This window comes from Canis lupus, chromosome 37, assembly GCF_003254725.2.
Source record: "Canis lupus dingo isolate Sandy chromosome 37, ASM325472v2, whole genome shotgun sequence".
Classification (NCBI taxonomy): Eukaryota; Metazoa; Chordata; class Mammalia; order Carnivora; family Canidae; genus Canis; species Canis lupus.
Window position 1 is genome coordinate 2,093,232 of NC_064279.1, and position 20,813 is coordinate 2,114,044.

Sequence of the window (20,813 nt, forward strand, 5' to 3'; positions counted from 1 at the left end):
GAGGTGAGCTGGGGTGAGGAGCCAGGGGTCCCGACCCTCCCGCCTCTGCCACGAGCCCGGACAAGGACAACCTCCGGACGCACAGCCCATCACGGGTCCTTCCCACCGGCCACTGATGCGCTGTTCTCAGATGCACGGGGGGGATTTGAAATCTCTTTCAAATCTTTTCTGTTTTCTGCAGCAGAGAATTGGCCGGTGTCTACTCGGCAGGATGTGAGATGTTGAAAGTCTCGTAGGGAAAAGTATACTTGGCTGCTCCGCTCCGTCTTTTCTCTTTCCGATGAAACCACGTTGTTGGGTAGCCCGAGATTTTGACCTAGGCCCGCGGGCTCGGCAGCTGTTGCCGCCCCCTGCTCTCCCCCCACCCCTAGCCCCTGCTCCCCCCCTCCCGTGTCACCCCCCTGCCCCCCCTCATGCCCCCGCCCCCTTGCTCCCCCCAGCCTCCCCTGCTCCCCCACCCCATCACCCCTGCTCCCCCCATGCTCCCCCCACCCCTACCCCCCTGCTCTCCCCATCACCCCCTTCCCCCCTCATGCCCCCGCCCCCTTTGCTCCCCCCCAGCCTCCCCTGCTCCCCTGCCCCATCACCTCTGCTCAACACCCCCGCCCCCCTGCTCCCTCCCCACCCGTCACCCCCTGCCCCTCGCCCCCCCCCGTCACGCCCCGCCCCCATTCCGCCGCCCCCCCTGCTCCCTCTACCTTGTTACCCCCTGCTTCCCCCTACACCCCCGCCCCCTGCTCCCCCCATCACCTCCTGCTCCCTCCTGCTCCCCTGCCCACCCCCCTGCCCCCTCTGCTCCTTCCCCGCCCCCTGCTCCTCCCTACCCCCCTGTTCCCCTCGCCCCCTACCTCCCTGCTCCCCCCTTAGACCCCCTCCCTCCGCTGCTGCCTCCTGCCGCCCCTGCTCCCTCCTCGCCCGTCACCCCCTGCCCACCCCCCGCTCCCCCCTGCCCCTCTGCTCCCCCTGCTCCCCTGCTCCCCCTACCCCCTGCTCTCCTGCTCCTCCCACACACCCCCACTCCCCTTGCCTTCCGTCCCCCCTGCTCCCCCGCTCCTTGCCCTCCCTGCTCCCCCCCCCCCCGCCACCCCTGCTCCCCCCTGCCCCTCTGCTCCCCCACCCCCTGCTCCCCCTACCCCCCTGCTCCCCCTGCCCCCGTCTCCCATGCCCCCATGCCCCCCTGCTCCTCCGCCCCTACCCTCCCTGCTCCCCCCGCCCCGCCCCCCCAGCACCCCCCAGCACCCCCAGCACCTGGAGCCGCAGCCGGGGGCCGGGCGGCAGGTGGGAGGCAGGCCGCGCCCCCCCACCCCGACGTGCGCGCCCCTGGGTCCCGGGCGGGGCTCCCGGCGCTCGGTCGCGGGGGGGCGCTGTGCGGCCGGCGGGGCGCGGGCGGGGGCGGGGGCGCGGGCGGGGGCGGCGGCGCGGGGCTGCGGGCGCGGCGGGGCGAATCCCAGGCGGCGAGGTCGGCGCCCCCGCCCCTCGGCCCACCCCTCGCCCCGGACAGGGGAGGGGCCGCCGCCGCCGCCGCCCCGCTCGCCGCGCCCCGGGCTCCGCGCACTCGGGCACTCGGGACCCGCAGGACGGCGGGCGGCCGGGTCGGAGCGGCGGCCGCGGAGCCGGGGAGCGGGGAGCCCGCAGGCCGGGCCCGGAGCGCGACCACCGCCCCAGGTAGCGCGAGCGCCTTCCCCGCGGCGGCCCGGGCGGGGGGGGGGGGGGTTGTGCGCGGGGCGGGGGCGCGGGGCGGGGGCGCGGGCGCGGGGTCCCAGGCGCTCTCCTCCTCCGGCCCCGGTGTCGCGGTCCCCAGCTCGCGCGGACCTCGGCCCCCTGCCCCGGGGCGGGCGCGGGGAGAACAATGGGGCGTCCGGGCAGCGGGCTTCAGGCGCGGCGTGCCCCGGCGGCGACCGCGCGGGGCCCCTTTGTTCCGCCGCGGCGGGGGGGCTGCCCCGGGGCTCGCTGCCGCCCGGGACGGGCCGCCCCTGGGTGCGCGGGGCGGGGGGGGGGGGGGCCCGGGGCGGGCGGCGGGGGAGCAGCGAGGGGAGCACGGGGGAGCGCCAGGGGGGCACCGGGGAGCAGCGGGGAGCACGGGGGAGCTCCAGGGGGGCACTGGGGAGCAGCGGGGAGCACGGGGGAGCTCCAGGGGGGCACCGGGGAGCAGCGGGGAGCACGGGGGAGCATGGGGGAGCTCCAGGGAGGCAGCGGGGAGCACGGGGGAGCTCCAGGGGGGCACTGGGAGCTCTAGGGGGACACTGGGGAGCACTGGGGAGCTTCAGGGGGCGCACCGGGGAGCACTGGGGGGCGCACCGGGGGGGGGGAGGCGGGGGAGCAGCGAGGAGCACCGGGGAGCTCCAGGGGGCCACCGGGGAACACTGGGGGGCGCACCGGGGGTCGGCGGAGGTGCACCGGGAGCAGCGAGGAGCACCGGGGAGCTCTGGGGGGCACCGGGGAGTACTGGGGAGCTCCAGGGGGCGCACCGGGGAGCACTGGGGGGCGCACCGGGGGGCGGCGGGGGAGCAGCGGGGAGCAGCGGGGAGCTCCAGGGGGCGCACTGGGAGCCCCGAGTAGCACCGAAGGGCGGCCGGGGGCGCCGGGGGCGGGGGAGGGCGTCCCGCACGCGGCGCCTGGGCCGGGTCCGGGGCTCCGCGGCTGGTCGGCGGCGCTTTGTTCCGCGGCGGCCGAGCGCGTCCCCGCCCCCCCCGCGGCTCCCGGCGCCCCTTCGCCCCAGCCCGCCCGAGCTGCGCGGAGCCGAGGGCGTCGCGGGTCGGGGCGAGGGTGGCAGCGTCCGGGTCCGGGGCAGCCGCGCACGGATCGGTTCGGCGCAGAGGGGGCGGCGCCGTGACGCAGCGCAGCAGAGCCCGGGAAGGTTTGGGGGCGCCGCCACGGTGCACCCGGTGCACCCCCTCCCTACCCGGGGCCCGCGATGCGCGCCCCCGACCCCCGGGCTGTGAGCGGAGCACCACCCCCACCCCAGGGTGGGCCGCCGGGGGCACGGAGGGAGCCGCCTCCGGATGCTCAGAGGGGTCCCGGCCTCCCTGTACACGCAGCGCCGTGCACACCTGTTGGGGGGCCCTGCTCCAGGTGGGCATGAGGGGCACACCTGTTGGGGAGCATCAAGGAGGCCGGGGAGGGGGTGCAGGTGGACCTGGAGAGGGAGCCGGGGCATTGGATGATGGGTGTCCTCCAGTGGGGTGCTCCCGGCTGACTGTTGGCAGGCCCCAGACACTTCCAGGCACTCCGGGTCCCTGCCTGTGGGACCCTGGTGGCCGAAGGATCCCCCAGCGGCGGAGGTTAGGACCCCGCGGTGGTAGCCCGGGAGACCGGGCTGCAGGTGGGCCGGCAGGTGCCCCAAGGACCCACGGGGTGTGACCCCCCCACACCCCGCCTTCACGGGGACAACCAAGTTCGAAAGCCTCTTAAGCTGAGAAGGGGAGTGGGAAGCTCACCCCCGGGAGGGAAGGAACACTTGCTGCCCACGGAGCATCCCAGGCATGGGAAAGGGTTGTAGGGGCGGGATGCGGGCCTCCTCAGGCCAGGCTGGGGGGCTGGGGGCTTGTCCTCCGGAGCCGGTGGCCGGGAAGCCGAGGTGGCCGCAGCCAAGCAGCAGGCGGTGTGCCGTCACAACCCACACCGCCCGGCGGCGCACCCGGGGGACAGGGAGCCTCTGTCCCCCTTGTTGCGTTGCCACTTTGGAGCTGTGGGCTGCTTTGTGGGGTACGGCACAGCGGGGCCCCCCAAGTACTCGTGGAACCTACAAGAACAGCAGCAGGCCTGAGACGGTGGTCACTGCCGCGGGAGCCACGGGGCACGGGCTCCCCCGTGGGTTGTCTGGCCAGAGGCTCTCCCCAGGGGTGTCCCGCCGTGTGGGGGGCTACTGGCTGCACCCCCTTCCTGGGTTGCAGTGAATCACCACTCTGTCAGGCCTGGTGTTCAGACTCCCCCTCCCAGGTCGCTGCACAGTTAGGTAAAGCGAGGAGGAGCCTCGGACCTCAGCGGGGAAGGAGTGGGGTGCAGGGCAGGAGCAGCGTGTCCTCTGTGTCCTCCCTATCCTGAGTGTGAGGTCCTGTGAGGTCCGGGTTTTTAGCATTCGGCCCCCTTTTGGGTGACATTCGCCCCTCTTCCCCCCGCCTTGTATTTTTAACAGCTTGGTGTTTGGGTTTTCGTTACGTATGTAGCCCACCGGTAGTCGTGTTCACGGTGTGGAACGGGTGTTGCGTGCATCACACCCTGCTGAGGACCCCACAGCCCGCTGCAGCCCCGGAGCTCACCGGCCTGCCCCTTAGGGCCCTACTCCTATAGGGAACCGGTAAGTGCCGGAGGTCAAATTTGAACTCCCATGTCTGGTTCGAAGTCCATATGCCTGTAAATAAACACCATTTGGGATGGTATCTTTTAGAAACAGGAATAACAACAGCTTATCTCTTTGACTCTCCTTTTGCGGACTTCTTATCACTTTCCCGTACGATATAATTGATCTTTTCAGAAACCTCTGTGGGGCACCTGGGCGGCTCCCTCCCTTTGGCTCAGGTCGGATCCCAGGGTCCTGGGAAGGGACCCTGAGTCCCTGGGCTCCTCGCTCAGCGGGGAGCCTGCTGCTCCCTCGGGCAGAAGCCCGCCTTTCCCCTGCTTGTGGTCTCTGTCTGTCAGATAAATATAAAGTCCTTAAAAAAAAAGAAAAAAACCCAAAAAACCAAACCTCTGTGAGATGGGTTTGGAAGGCCCAATCAGGGACATCACAACTCCTAAAACTCTATTTGTTAAAAAGTTTTATGCTGTCTCGTGGTCTGTGCGAATAAGCTTTAAGTGAAGGAAACTTTATTTTTAAAAAGTTGGGCTGCCAACATTTAAAAATAAGTTCTTTTCTGGAAACATTGAAGAGCAGTGGCATGCACTAGATCTTACCTAGCGTTTAAGCATTTTATATTTACTGACATCCGCTTTAGCTCCTTTTATCTTCCAGCCTTTGATAGAACAGTGCACTTCGGAGCCCCAAAGCCGGAGTGTCTTTTTGGAAGAGGAATAAGGAGGGAAGGAATGTGATTATAAAGAGGAAGTGGGCCATCAGAATTGGAAACATACCCAGCAGCAGGCCGTGGATTTTCCCAGCACATGCTTTTGGTCCTGGCAGTCGCCTTTTACAGAAGACATTCTTCTTTAGGGAAGTGTCAAGGGTCTTTCTTTACAGTACCTCTGAGATCATCACATCTCTGTGCCCGTGGGAGCACGTATTCTGTGGGATTTCTGTGTTCATCCTCTCCCCACGGGGGAAAGGGTGAAAGTGGAATGAAGTGGCATCTCCAGTCCTTGGGGTGGCCTGGAGAGGGGTCGTGGGCGGGAGACACCCGGCCTTGACCCAAGAGTGACCCCCAAGTGCAGGAGCAGAATGGATTTTAACACTTGGCGTCATCGATTGTGGATTTCTCAGAACGCTCCTGGGCAAAGGGAAAAGTCAGTATTGGGTTTTTTAAAGTGCCTAGGATAAGACTAGGGAGGCTCAAAGTTCTACCTTTACTGGTTTAATTATTTCAAATAACGACAGGGCGTCACTTGGGGCTTTCGGGGACGGTGGTGTAGGAGCAGTGACTCAAAGAAAAAAAAGAGGAGCAGTGACTCTTGTCTCTTGTCATTTTTTTTTATTTTTTTGTTTTGTTTTTGTGTTTTTTGTTTTTGTTTTTTTTTGTTGTTTTTTTTTTTTTTTTGGTCTCTTGTCATTAAATTGCTCTTCACTGGATATTTGGAGGGACGTGTGGCCTGCTGAGCACTGTCAGGGAGCGCCTTCCCGCCCCCCCACTGAGCAGGATGAGGGCCGCTCCAGAGCATCTGGCCCTTAGAACCTCTCCTGGGTGTCTTTCCCGTGTCCTCGCTGTCCTCGTCCGTTACTGTCTTACTAAGCACATGTCAAGGGGAGGCCGTGCATTAAAAAGCAATAAAGGAAATCCATTGTGCCTCGGAGGACACAGCAGGGCAGGCCGCCGTGCCCGGAGTGGATGTTGGGGACATGGATGAAATGACTATGACAGCTGTGGTGACCAAGGCCTCGCCAACACCCGCTGCCCGGACAAAGGCTGAAAACAAACAAAAGCAAGAGAGTGGGAGGAGAGGGAGCTCAGAGTCGGCTCCTTCTGCGTGGCTCCTTCTGCGTCCTCGTCCTCGTCCTCGGTGCTTTCATTTCTCCCAGGCTCTGGGGGCGTGGAAGGAAGGGGTCAGGTCCCCAACACCTGCCTCTGATGGTGGGGCCTGTGGAGCCGGTGGGGCCGCTTGGGATGTGGTTCCGAGGGACAAGTTGCCGGAGTCGAGTCAGGTGCTCCGTCCTGGGCGCTTCCTACCTGCCTCCCTCCGTACCTGCCCTGTGCAGGCCCTGCAGGCCCAGGCTGGGTGCTGCGTTCAGCCCGAGTGCCTTGTGGCTAAGGAGTGCCGAGTCCCCAAAGGATGGATCTTTCATATTTTAGATGATCCTGTGATTGTATTGGCGGTGAAGTGTCGGGTGCTCTCTTTGTGTCAGGCCTCAGCCTGGGTCCCCTCTCCTCCCCTCCCCCCTCCACTCCCCCCTCTCCTCTCCCTCTCCTCTCCCCCTCCTCTCCTCCCCTCTCCAGTGCCCCCTCCCCCTCCCCTCCCCTCCCCCTCCCCTCTTCCTTCTTCTCCCCTCCCCATCCTCCCCTCCCCCCTCATCTCCTCCCCTCCCTTCCCCTCCCCCTCCCCCCTCCCCCTTCCCCTCCCTCCCCTCCCCTCCTCTCGTAGCCTCCACACCCAGTGTAGAGCCCTGCGTGGGGCTCGAGCCCGTGACCCTGAGATCAGGCCGTGCGTGAGCTGGCCACCAGGATCTGATGCTGTATGACTGAGTCACCCAGGCGGCCCCTGGGCACTCGCTCCAGCTTTTGTTTCACCCCCTTGCTTGTTTGTCGGTGTGGGACTGAGTCATTGCCCGAGCCTGGGAGACATTAAGCCCAAGGCTGTGTGCTTTTCAGAACAACATGCTGCTCCGAGGTGCCGTGTTTTTTGAAGCTCGGGCTGCTTTTAAGGAGGTTGTTTTAGGGAGCTGGGGGGGAGAGCCCCCATGACAGTCTCTGCCCCGTGGCTTGGTTCCCTTGTCACCCGCGTCAGGCTCCCGTGGGTGTCCTCGGCCAGTCCCGAGCTGGGCGCCTCCTCTCCTGGGCCCGGTGCGTGGCTCCCCTGCATCCTGCCCCATGTGAGGGTGGCTCGGGCGCCAGATCGGGCCTGCTGGTGCCGGGCTGGCCTGGCCTCCCTGTGCTTCCTCCTCTGCGGGGTCCAGGAGCAGGGTGCAGCGCTGCTGTTCACCCAGCTGGGGTTCGGGGTTCAGCGGGGGGTGGGTGGGTGAGTGGCACGGACCAGGTGCCGCGGGGTCCGCGCTCTTCCAAGATGCTCACTTTTATTTTTTTATTTATTTTTTTAAATTTTTATTTATTTATGATAGTCGCACAGAGAGAGAGAGAGAAGCAGAGACATAGGCAGAGGGAGAAGCAGGCTCCATGCACCGGGAGCCCGACGTGGGATTCGATCCCGGGTCTCCAGGATCGCGCCCTGGGCCAAAGGCAGGCGCCAAACCGCTGCGCCACCCAGGGATCCCAAGATGCGCACTTTTAGAAGTTGAAGCCTAAGTCTGAGGAGCGGTGAAAACTTGATCCCTTCCTTCCAGATAAACAGTGCAGAGCTTCTAAGAGCACCAGGCGCCTGGCTCCCCTGACAGGTGGGGGGACAGGTGGGGGCCGACAGGTGGGGGCCCGGAGGAAAGCAGGTGGGCGCCTCGCGGGGACTTCGCCAGATCCTGCGTGGACGCGGGAGGCTCTGAAATTGCACACATGGCTTCATTTTGCCAGGTTAAAATAAAGAGACAATTCACAACTGTACCTTACACGTTTTTAAACTCGTTGAAAAAAAAAAAAAAGAAAATAATTCAATGTCCCTAAAGAGATTTTCGAAAATTGAATTGAAAGGACAATGGGACCGACGGTTAACCCTTGGCTGTTGTCAGGGGTGTGTGCGCCGTCATCTTCCTACGGATTCTCACCGGTTCCATGAAAGCATTCTTCATACACTTCCACCAAAACAAACAACAACAAGAACAAAAACTCTTTTTCAAAAAACTTTTCAACCTTGCTTAGAAGCATCCCTGCCAGCCCTGCTTGCACTTTCCTCTTCTCTCTCCTCCCTGAGTGCGGCTTCCCTTTAAATTCTTTGTTATGAGGCCCTGTAGTGCTGTTTGCAGTTCTTAGCTGATCACTTTTCCCCTTGAAAGTACTTCAAAAGGATCATCACGGTTTTATTCATTTTAGAATTCCAGCCTAAGCACTTTTAGGAAAAGCTTAATTTTTATAAATCCTGGGTGTAGGCCGGTGCGCGTGGCCAGGGGTTTGTGGGCGCTCTGCCTACAGTTGTAATAAGTGGACCAGTTTTGATCTACCCCTGATGTCCTGAGCCTTCTGGGAAAAAGTCCTCATTTGCCTTGAAGTCTTCAGGGTGTTGAGAGGTATTCCCGGAAATACGGGAACTGCCGCGCTGGGTCGCTTTCAGGCATTTGCTTTGTGCCGCAGCAGAATCTAAGTATTCCGTGACGTTGGGGGTGGGGGCCAGAGTTAGACCCCATAGTTTTGTAGGTTTCATCAATCTCTCTTTTTTTTTTTTTTTTTTTTTTGGTTTCATGGATCTCTTAAACATCCACAGTAGCATAATCCCATAAAAGCCTCCCAATCGTATATTTAAGTTCATATATTCAAATTCCTGAGTTGTTCGCTTTTATTCTATATTCTCTACCTTTCACACCTTTAAAGGTAGAACTCGATAGTATTGGTATTGGTATATTGACTTCCAGGTCCCCAAGTTTTGGGATGGTGGAGTGGTAAAGTTGAGGGAGCCTAATGGTCACTGCTATAACCCCTTCCTTGTATTTGAGACCTGCGCGGGCTCATAACGTTGACCGGGGGCCGATCTGGGAACTTGACCCCACTCTTTTAACTTCTTGCTCAATTTTCCTTCTAGGGGAATATCTTACGGTGTCCCCAAACCCATCGAAATTCAAGCTTAGTGTCCATTACCGAATAGTCGATCCTCCTTTGACTTCACTCTTTGTGCTGATAACATTCCTATCATCATCTGGACTCGGGATTCCAGAAGCATTACCCACTTCTCTATTTTCTGTGACCCATCCGTTCATCCGGTCAGTTGTTCTGTTTGGTTGACTGTTGCCTTTTATTTCTAAATCCTTAAGCCTCTATTCTGGCTCAGGCCTCTAAAAGGCTGGGTTAGTAGGATGTAGCAGTTTCCAAAGTGGATTGTTCCATAAAAAGGTAGCAGGTTGAAAAACACTCCCCTAAAGCGCCGAGACGTGTACTGTCAAAAAAGGGATCCTAGGAGAGGTAGGTGTTGGCTAGACAACATTTATTTTTTATTTTTTATTTTTTTTAGACAACATTTTAAATAAGTTTCTTTGCAGAAGGACTTGTCCTGGCCTTTTATTGGTGACTGCAGACTGTGACTATCCAAGCGAGAGATGCAGTGTGCCCATGTCCCCCTTGTGTGACCATGGGACCATCTTTGGTGGGGCCCATTACACGATCACACCGCTGTCTACATCACCAGCCGGCTTTCTTTTTTTTTTTTTTTTTTAAAGATTTATTTATTTATGATCGACAGAGAGAGAGAGAGAGAGAGAGAGAGAGTGAGAGGCAGAGACACAGGAGGAGGGAGCAGCAGGCTCCATGCAGGGAGCCCGATGCGGGATTCGATCCCAGGACTCCAGGACCGCGCCCTCGGCCAAAGGCAGGCGCCAAACCGCTGAGCCACCCGGGGATCCCCACCAGCCGACTTTCTGTGAGCACATTCGTTGGATGTGAGCCACACCTGGTTCACTCTCAGATGTGTCTTACACTTTTTTACCTCGTTATTCTCTTGGATCTTTCCTCCTCCACCCCTGGGAACCCATCTCCGCTTGTTCCACGGCTTTCACGACTCGGTTTTGTTATCATCTGTTGTCAGTTTCCCCCCAGACTCTTGCTCTTCTGGGCTCCATGGCATTCATTGTTTCACAGCTTGAAAAAAGGGAAAATATTCGAAGCTGTCCAAATATTGAAAGTGACATTGTCTACCCATAATCGTCAAATTACTGGAATTCGCGAAAATGACATTTTCCATGTTTGCGTCCGCGGACGTATCAGAGGCACGTCGCATTCTTCTCTTTTCTCCACGCTGGTTAACAAGCGGGAGGCTTGTTTCTGTTTTCGTGGTTAAATTTCGTGTTTTTTAAAAAAAATGGTGTTGCGTGGCCTTCGGATAGTATTCAGGGAGAATTGCCGTCTTTAGGGCTTTGTGGCTTGCCGTTTGCATTTATCTAAGTCTTTTTTGTCCCTCAAGGACCTTTTATAATTTTACTTTTTTTAATTTGTAAAGCTCTTTTCCATCTTCTGTGAGATTTTGTGTCAAGGTGCTTTAGGGATTTTGCGGTCGTCGTGAAGGCTCCTGTGAATTGTGTGTCGTGTTTCTGCCTGGCGTTACTGGCCTACGAGAGTGCTGTTGATTTTGTAATTTGTTTACCGACGGTTCTTGACTGATCAAGGTTACATTCCAACCTACGCTTGTTCCCAGAGCCTGAAGTTGGGTGGCTTATGCAACAGAACGAAAGGACCAATCTGTAATGGAAACGTCACGATGGACTCTGTTCTTAGAATTGCTGTAGGGGCACCTGTCTCAGTCAGAAAGGCCGGGGACTCTTGACCTCGGGGTTGTGGGTTCGAGCCCCACGTTGGGTGTAGAGATTGCTAAAAAATAATAAGTTAAAAAATAAAATAAAACCGTTCCTTTAGAAAAATAAATAAAATTACCGTAATATTTTAAGAAGTGAGGGGAGGTGACTTTTGGTTTTTTGACGTAGGCATTTGTTCCTTCATCAGATGTCTGGGTACCTAGCGTATGCCAGATAGTGTACCAGGTGCTGGGTCTCTAATGGGGATAGAGCAGGTGTGGTTTCCGCTCCTGGCCCCTGAGGGGAGGGGGACACGCACAGGTGAAGGCAGGTATTTGTGACATCTGGGAGTTGTGATGGGCCCTGGGGAGGAAAGGGCCAGGCTGTGGGCCGAGGAGTAGGGAGAGGCGGCAGTAGCTGCGGGTGCCGAGGGTGCCGGCGCCCCTGCAGGCCCCGGGGTGAGTTGGTGCCTGAGGAGCCTTCCAGGCCGTGGGTGACGGGCTCCACAGTTAACCGTAGGGTGATGGGGGGGTTAGCGATCCGCCACTTAAATCAAGTTACGACCTCTTTGAGTCGCCGTAGTGGTGTTCAGTAGGGTGTAGATGACGATGACACGCAGCTCCTTGCTCTTGCTCGCTCTGTTCCCCTCCCTCCTTGCGCGCATTCGGAGGCCACCTCGGTGACCCGGCCGGGGCACTGTCCCTACCCCTGGCTGACCCCGTCTGGGCCAGCTGTCACCGCTGCCCTGGCCCCTGCCCGGCCGGGCCTGGCCCTGTGCTGCGAAGCCCCCCTGGGCCCGGCCCACGTCTTGGGTGCCCCCCTCCAGGCGCACCCTAGGGCCTCGGGGCAGCGGGGGGTGGGGCGTGCAGCCGACCCCCCTCAGCCCCGCAGAGTGGCTGGCCTTGGGTGGGTGCCGAGCCTGCGGCCTCCCTGGCGGCGGCGGCCTCTGCCTCCGTGCCCCGGGCGGGATGCGGGTCGTAGTAGGGGCTTGTCTTGGGTCGCGGTCAGGACTGCAGTGTGTTAGAGACGCGAGTGTGTCTGGAAGGGTGTCGGGCACGAGCGCACGCTCGGTGGCCGTGTTAGTTGCCTGCCCCCTGGTCGGCCCCCAAGTGGATGCCCGGGCTTGCCCGCCCTTCCGCCCTGCACCAGGCAGCGGGCGCCAAGTGCGAGCTGCTGCGGGGCTCCGGTTGCTCCTGGGGAGTGTGTAGGAAGCAAGACGTTAACAGCGACTGATTTAGGCCAGGGGAAGAGGGACCCCGCGTGACCCCTCCTACTTGACCCACTTTCTATAGCCTGGTTGCACTTACTCCTGCACAAATAACAGCCTAATGCAATCGCGTGAAAGAAAGGCCGGGCAGGCAGTCGCCCCTGGGTTCCTCGCGTGCGCAGAGCAGGTGGGGCCCTGGGTCGGCCTGCGGGTGCTTCGGAGAGCTGCCCCAAGAGGTTCGACGGGGCGGCGGGGGGGTGCTTGTGAACCCTGATGCTTTGTTTCTTGTTCTGTCATTGTCTTCCCTTTCCGTTCCTTCTCGCGCTCCCCGAGCCGGCCCCCAGCCATCTGTTCCTCCCTGTCCCGTGGGCTCCTCTCCCCCCCACATCATCCGTCCTCCTAATCCCCCGTCCTTCTCTCTTCCTTGTCGTCAGGCGGAAATCCCGCCCACATTTGTATAATTCGAGGAGTAAGTTTTATTTCTGATTTTTGATTGTAAAGCTAGATGTTTAACTTTTTGCCCCCCAAGGCCACAGTGGAGTGGCCTTTGATTTACTCACACCTGTAATTAATTACTAGGTTGAAGGCCGCGCCCGCCAGCTCCCTAACCCCGGGTCTGGGCCTCCCAGAAGCACCAGGAGGCCGAGAGCAAGGACCGGGAATGCTGAAGCCAAAGCTTCCCTCCTTCCCTCTTCTGCTTGGGGTGATCTGTACTGTTACCATTTTGCTACATGTTGGAATTTTTAAACGTTTCCAAACCGGGAGAACAGAATTCTGGAAATTTACCAAAATGCATTTTTGCAGAGAAAGCTTGGCCAAATCTGACACGTTTCCTCAAAAGCTCGTTGATTTTAATGACTTTTTAAAAAGTTCAGTGAGCCCTCCAGCTTTCCTTTCATGTTGTTCTCTGTATAATTGCGAGCAGAGAAATGGGCCCTCCTGCTTATTAAGTTTGTTTTATCTGCAGGAATTTATCCTCAAGCAGCGGCATCCGATAAGTATCCCAAAATAATACCGACACAGATTTCAAAGGGGATATGACCGCAGCGTTGCCTGGCATGAGTGGAAGAGCTATTTCCTTGAGAAATATTGCTGATTTCAGTGACATTTCACAATCGAACGTGAAATCTCTTTGAGGGGATTTAAATGAGGTGATGCCTTCCTATACCTTGTTTCACAGTTTATAATGTTTTTCATCTCTACCCACAAATGCTCAATTTGGATGTGACATAAATATTTATGAGCGTCTGTGCTGTAAGGAAGTCTAGGACAACTGCCGCGAAATCCAGCTTTACAGAATGGCATTACCTGGGAGTTAGTATTTATTTTGCAAAAGAATTCACCGTGGGAATCCTTTAAATCGGAAGCACAGTTCATGCACCACTTTTGAGCACGGCAGCAGTCGGAGAAGGTGTGTACGTACGCGTACCCGTGCTGTGTGCGCCAGCTTCCGGCGCAGATGCTCTTAGATGTGGGCTTGGGTTTTGTATACATGCGTGGCTGTGGCCTGTTGCATTTCATTTACCCCAAAACATGGAGGAGAAAGAGACACTTGTTGGGTTTTTCGGTATGAGGCCCACCGAGGATAGGGTGTGAAGGCTGAAGAAATAAAGGTCAAGCTCTCATTTGTTGTCAATGTGGGAAACAAACGAGAAGGCGAAGGCGTAGGTAAGACGTTAGAGGAAATGTCCCAATCTGTGTCCTTAGGGGCGACCCGTTGTGTATCTCATGGACTATAGGGTGGAATAGTTGTCAACCTCTCTCCTCTTGGGATGGAGAAATGCCCCTCTTTACCTGGGAGACGTTTGATAGGGAGGTGGCTCCACCTTCCGTGGTTTAGCTTCCAGCTTCACACTCGCGCTCCTGGCAGCAGCTTGTGGGTGGTGATCTTTTCTTATGAGGACACTTAATAACCGTGGCAGATGTTGGGAGCCCCGTTCCACAGCCCTGCAGCTGTTTATATGTCCAGTTGGATTTCTTGAAAGAATTAATCAAAAAAAAATTTTGTTTTTTTCTTTTTAGGATCTCATGCTGAGAGATCCAAGTAGAGTAGGGTTTAAGGGGAAACTTTATTTAATGGGATTTTGCATCGGATGTTGCAACAGATGTAGCGTGGAGGTGGAGTGACAGCTGAGGGCATTTCTGTAGTAAACTTCCCATTCATCCTTCCCAAGCCATTCGGAAAGTCCGAGATGGCTACAACTCTCACTTGAACATTCTGTACTAGAGAGTCATCTTAAGAACATTCTGGAAGGTTTGGAAAATGGAAGGAAATACCAACTGTGGTCATTTCTGAATATTCCTTTCCAAGCTTTTCACGTGTATGTTTTAGGATCCGTATCGCCGCCATGTCTCTGAGATACGTTTTATGGTCATATGTTATCGCGCTCAGGACCGGTAGCAGAGGCCCTGGACATTGCTGAGTGTTGGGCATCTGGGTTGCTTCCACCATTTTGCTGTTGTAACTGATACTATGATGAAGGTTCTTGTACATATAACCTTTTCCATATTTTTGGGTTATTTTCTGACGGTGGACATTGAGAAGAAGCTGATTGGACCAAACATTGTCGTGAACGTTTTGGTAGCCAGACCGTGGGACGGCTCCCCAGTGTCTGGCCAGTGAGAGGTCAGGAATGGCAAGCACACATAGGCCTGAGGATGGGTTCTTCTGGGGATATGGGGTCTTGGGGCAGTGAGTGGGGCTCAGCAGCAGACGGCTGACGTACAGGGCGTGGGGCTCAGGGACAGGCCGGGGCCTGAGGTCCAGTGAAGGGATCCCCAGCATCTGGTTGAAGATGTTGAGACTGCTTGGAGCGTGGAATGACCATGTCCCGTCTTCTCTTCTTAGTGGGACACCAGTCACATTGGGTAAGGGCCCACACTAAAGGCCTAATTTTAACTTAATCACCTCTTTAAAGGCCTTATCTGCAAGTGCAAGTACATTCTGAGGTCCTGGGGTTAGGTTAGGGCTTCGACATGGGGATTTAGGAGGGGGACACGATTCGGCCCCTAACGCATGGATTCTAGGCCCGACAACCCATAGTCTCCCTCCTTGCTCCGTGCCCACCATCCTCCACGTGGTTGATCGTTGGCTCCTCCTTGTCTATTTGCCTCTTGGCCTTGGAGACCCGTGTTCCTCTGGCCTCAGGCCTCAGCTCCTCCTGGCCCCTCGCTGTCCGGGTCCTACAGGGCCCTCCCCTCTCCCTGAGAAGCGAGTCAGCTACAACTTCTCATTCCGTAACACAGTATTCATCCTTCCAGCTGTCAGCTTAACTCTTGCTTTATTTTGGTGGTGATGATTGATATTGGTTGATTGATGTTTTATTTGATGAGAAGACTAAACCGTTTTGTGGTCCTGTCCTTCTGGTGGATGATCTCACAGTTTAAAAATAAATAAATAAGTAAGCGGGAACATTGCTTTAGGTCAGGGCTCAGGAAAACTTTATATTTTGAATTCACCTCATATTTCCCAAATTAATGTTCTTTCCCTAGAGTTTGGTTTTGGGTTCCTTTCTTTTCCAGAGCCTACCTTGGTTAAAATAAGACTGAGGGGGTTGCTGTCTCAGTAGAGTCTAGGGTGGAGTTATTTTGGCAGATATGGAATTGCTGCCTTTTTTTTTTCCCCCTCCAGATGTAGGTTTTTTGTTTTGTTATTAAAGCTATAAAAGGTTAAGATTATCCTATATGCCTTCACATGCATATGGTTCACTTGCCAAGGCTGATTTGGGGAGGATGTTACTTGTTTTGGGGTTTGTGGTGTGTGTATGTTTATGTAGTGTTTTTCTCAATAGTCTATTGAAATATATCAACATGATTTCTACATAAATTGAAGAGGCCGAGTATCAGATTTCTAAAAAGTGTGTAAATTATGGATAGATTTACTATTTGGCCACCTAAAATGGAAGCGCCCAGATTTTGCTGCGCAGCCTTCAGAGAAACATTTATCTCTGTTGACAATTTTCAAGAAGTATGTAATTTTAAAGTATGAAACTCAAATTTAGTTTTTAATAGTAACTTACGTGTTTATTCTATCTTTAAGAGCCGGGTTATGGGATGACATGTGACCTTGTACTCTTGACTCTATGTCTGGTTGTGGGTTTGAAGTGTTATTTTTGTGCTTTCTTGAATGACTTGAGCACTTCTGACTGTACGTTTGAGACAGAAAAAATATGGCAGTTGGACATAGTCTTGAAAAAACGGCCGGATTTTTAACCTGGTAATATGATAGTGCTATTCATCCTTGCGATTTTCTAGGCCCACAGCTTTAGAAAACAGGGTAAGGTCTTTGCGACCTCCAGACTTCCTGGATTAGTTGGTGTTCTTCTTTTTTTTAAAATATTTTATTTATTTATTCATGAAAGACACAGAAGAGAGAGAGAAAGAGGCAGAGACACAGGCAGAGGGAGAAGCAGGCTCCATGCAGGGAGCCTGATGCAGGACTCGAACCCAGGACCCCGGGGTCACGCCCTGGGCGGAAGCCAGCGCTAAACCGCTGAGCCCCCTGCGCTGCCCCAGCTGTTGTTCTTTTACTCTGTAGAATATAATCAACGGATGCCCAACACACACTAACTGCCCGGAGACGAGGGCTACCGTGTAGTGCGCTTTTGCGTTTCTGTTCCTCCCAGTGGGGATGTGTGCTTATCCAGACTCAGCTGCATTTTCTTTCCCCAAACCTGTTTATGTCCGTTGTACTTATTACTCTGTTTAATATCATGATTTTGTGACAATTTATTTGAACTCATTTGAATGTTTTGGAAACCACCTGATAAAAAAAAAATAAGTCTCTAAAAATGAGTGGCCGCTGATTTTAGACTGGTTGGGGTAACTCATTGTAATGGAGTTGGGGAGTCCCAGGAGAAGGGTGCTCCCACTGTTATTATGAGCCGTTCGGGATGGGCCGGTCAGGTGTGGTCAGGTTACACCCGGGAACCGCAGTGGCTCAAAGTGCTAATGATCTCCGCTCACACGGGTGTCCGGAGTGCGTGGGGTCACGGCTCTGCTCGGCGTCCCCCTTGGCCTCACCCAGGACACGGTGTGAGGCAGCAGACCCCGCTCTCCAGCCCTGCTGACCCCGGGGCGGTGTCTGTGTGACTGTGCCTGCATTCGGGGGTGCACGGCCTTCCCACCGAGGCGCTGGAGCACCCCTCAGAGTAGTGTGCTCCCCTCCACGCGGTTTCTTTGGCATCTTCACGGCCTCACCATTTCTTTAAAGAAACTAGAGCTTCTAAAAGATGATGCCTGGAGATGGTTTATAAGAGAAAATACCCCTCGGTACTCCAGCCAGTGGACGTGGACTCAAAGGAAAGGCCTCAGCACTGCAGCAAACCATGGGCTAGTCCATGTATGATTGTAGGGTTTAACTTAAGAATAATATGTTTTGGTATTTTTTTTTTTTAATGACTTCCATCTTTGACTTTTTTCCCCTTTACATCGGTCAGTCTTTTCGCATTTGGATAAGAGAGCCTACTTAAACCCTCCGTCAATTAGTGTTCGACCTCCTATGATAGAGCCCTCTCGTAGTTCTGTTGTGCTTATCCACCTGTTTCATTTCCATTAGTTCTACCCTCGTTTTTATTCCTGAGCTTCTGGATTTGTGCCCCAGCTGGTTTCCTGGCTGCTAGCTCCTGTGGTACCTTTACACAATTAGCACAAGGTCCCTTGCAAGGCAAACACTAACCCACAGAGCCCGACTTGGTGTCAGTGCCCACCTTCCCTCTTGCCTGGCCCACTTTTATGCAGTGCACAAACTGAACAACTGCACAGAGTGATTTTGCTTCCTGCTTCTAGGTCTCTCCCAGCTGATTTAGACTACCCGCTACGTAAACCTCCTTTGCGTTTTCTGTTACCCGTCGCTGCCCAAGGCATTTTTGATGACTCCCCATCGTCGATCAGGGCCGTCTTCGATTTTATTTTCTGTCATACTGTCATCAGTGACCCAGCCCCACCCGCTGCCCTCTGGATGCACTGATTGCGGCAGAGATGGAGTAGACACCCTTCCCCCTCTGCTCCCACCCCTTCCCACCAGATTCCCGACTCGCGGGGGCCCCTTGGCTTGGATTCTCCGCCTTGTCTCAGCTGGCGTCCCCCAGCTCCAGGACCCCCTGGGCCGCACCCGCTGCCCTCTGCTGCCCTCTGCCCACCCACCGTCTTCCCAGGGTTTTGTTCTTTGTGCTTTGAAGCTCTTTTCTGCTGCCCGCATCCTGCCATCCTCAGAAAGTCAGGGTCCGCTGTCTCCAGTCGCCCCCCACCCCGGGGCCCCCTGGACCGTAACAGCTCCACCTCTGATCAGCCCCGAGTCTGCAGATTCCTGGTCCCCGGGGTGAATCAGGCGCCCTGTGTAGACACCTGTTGTATTAGTCACCCTACTCCTGCGGCTTGGTCCCCCAGTGGGACTCCCAGGGGCGACCCCCCCCCCCCCCGAGCGTCTGTGGCCTGCAGGTGCACAGGTCGGAGCCGAGGCCAGGCTGTAGGGCACAGATCCGGATGGGCTCGGGGCGCCGTCCCTGGCCATGGGATGTTGACCTACTTTCCCCTTCTTATCTCTGTGCAAAATATTTGTTGTACTTAGTGTGTTCTCCTTGTCACAACGAATGTTTGTCTCTCCCTTTCATACGGACCAAATGCTAAAGTACCAGTGAAATCAGTGGAAAAAACAATGGAGGAGAAAAGTTGGTAAGCAGTTTTATTTCATTCCTAAACTAGGGGACCTTACAATTAGGTCGTTTAAAAATGACTCTATAGTCTTCTTTGCCTGCCTGCCTACCTGTTGAGAGACATGACTAAGGGTGGATTGTGAATTTCAAGTTTTTAGGCCCTTTAATCTGCTGACTTACAATATATATAATAATGTGGTATTTTGAAAACCTTTTATTTTGATAAGTTACTCCTAGAGGGAAATGAATTTTTCTTCATCAGGCATATATAACGTAGTTCACTACGGAATGTCTTATTTCCTACCCAGATTTCCCTTGGGAAATTCATTGAAAACTTATTTTATACATGGCCAAAGTGATTGGGTTTAAAAATGGATTTTTGTGTAGCTTTACAGGGGAAGTGTGTGCTTTTATTGAAGGGGGAAAAAAGTATATGTGTGTGTGTGTGTGTGGGGGGGGATTTGTATGTTTGTGTCCTTATATAAATATATGAATTATCGCTTTATCTTACAGAAATTTTGGCAATGAGAACTATTATTCAAATTTAGTTAGCATGTATGAATATAAATGTAGTAAACAAATTTTAGTAGACATTTTAATTTATGAGTTAAACAGCTACGAGTTACGCCATGCCTTCTATATTGATTCGTTGTATCGTCTATGTTTTAGTTCTGCATAAATACTTTAGAAGGTACTGAGGGATATCTAAGGTGTATATTCTGGTGCGTTTGACTTTGAATTCAGTAATGTTTCCACCATGAGAAAAATGAGAAAAACGTTGGCTCAGAAGATACTTCCAAATTCTGATTGTTGATTTTAATCAACATAGGTAAAGTAACCCACTGCAATTTAGCTATTTTCTTTAAAAATTCTTTTTAAATGACAAACTAGTTCCGCTTTCTCAATTTACATCATCAGCGTCTTATTTGGAAACATCTTAGCTATTTTTGTTTGATCAATCCTCAACTAGTAAACACCCATGAAATCCTAATGTAAATGTATAAACATTTCTCCCTTTGATTACATAGTTTATTTATTAGACTTTGTTTTAGGGGATAACTGCTTGTGGAAGTCTCTGAATCTTTATTATTCCAAAGGCTTTTTCTTAGCCGCAAGTACAGAGACATTACTGAGGATGCACTGTTGAGTAATGCCTGTTTTTTTATCTTCTTTTACTGTATAGATTTCTTGATTTTTCAATCTTTAGAGCCTAACTAGATTAACTCATTAAAATAGTGCCATTTTGCAGCTGGCCATATAGTTGTGAACAGAACACGTTCACACACGCCTCGATGCCTGTCGTGAGGAAGATCCAGTTGACCCCTCGCATCCCTTTCTGTGCTGTGTACGGTTAGACCCTATATATATATATATATATATTTTTTTTTTTTTTTTTTTTTTTTTTTTTTTTTTGCCAATGAGGTCAGAATGAAGAGCTATCCTTAATGTTGAGTAAATGTCACTGAGAAGGGTTCTTGTGGGCTGGCGTTCTTGGTCTTTGACATTCTTTATGACCAGAAACAGGATGAATGTTCACTGAAAAATTAAGGAACTCAGTCTTTCCAGATTTGAGCATTACTTGTTGACTCAGTAATGACGGGCTGGGGCAGGATCTCAGGAGACGATCTAAGGGACCTAAGGGGGTGGGGGGAGGTGGGAAATTGAGGCTCTGTGTTGGCGGCATGCCCAAGATCTCACTCTGAGCTGGCTGCAGAGCTGAGTCTGCAACTTGGACCTTCTGGGTGACTTCTCTGGAGCCTCTCTGGTAGTCATTCCAGCCTCTGTGATTTGCAGAGTGCAACAGCCCGTGTTTCCCCGACAGATAATTGCTTCCTTACCCCAAGTGCACCAAATTCAATACGTTTCTTTCTGCTGTCCCTTCAAAGAGCCTGGATAATGGGAAGGTGCCCTTTTAAAATAAAGTAGTCTGCTCTGCGGTACCCTGGGCTGTTTTATTGTGAGCATCTTCCAGCATCTGAGCATCTCTGTTCAGCCAGATGTCTTCAAAAACTGATCCCTAGGGACTCTCAAAACCGACAGGTACAGGAGGCCTTGTGTGAGCGCCCACCGGGTGTAACGCACGTGCTCTTAACCGTAAGGGGGTCCCTCGAGTGATGGGATGGGGCGGTCCGGTATCCAGGGAACGGAAAGAATGAACCTACAAGCCGTGTAAGCAGGTGAAGGAGGCACGCAAGGGACAGGATGCTCCGGTGAGGATGTTAGCGCGGTGGGGGGGTGAGGGATGGGATCTGGACCCTCTGATTAACAA

At 54.5% G+C, this 20,813-nt stretch overlaps 1 protein-coding gene across 5 annotated transcripts in view; it reads left to right on the top strand.

The window, feature by feature from the left end:
* Nucleotides 1-1,530: 1,530 nt before the first annotated feature.
* MYO1B (myosin IB) overlaps nucleotides 1,531-20,813 on the top strand; it is a 175,829-nt gene continuing 156,546 nt past the window's right edge. For 3 of the 5 annotated variants that reach the window (XM_049106459.1, XM_049106461.1, XM_049106462.1), the window contains exons 1-2: nucleotides 1,535-1,665; nucleotides 4,136-4,297. The gene's annotated coding sequence lies outside the window, so the exon portion shown is untranslated. Of the gene's footprint in view, nucleotides 1,666-4,135; nucleotides 4,298-18,545; nucleotides 18,564-20,813 lie in introns of those variants that run through there. The other 2 variants (XM_035710833.2, XM_049106460.1) reach the window with 2 other exon arrangements.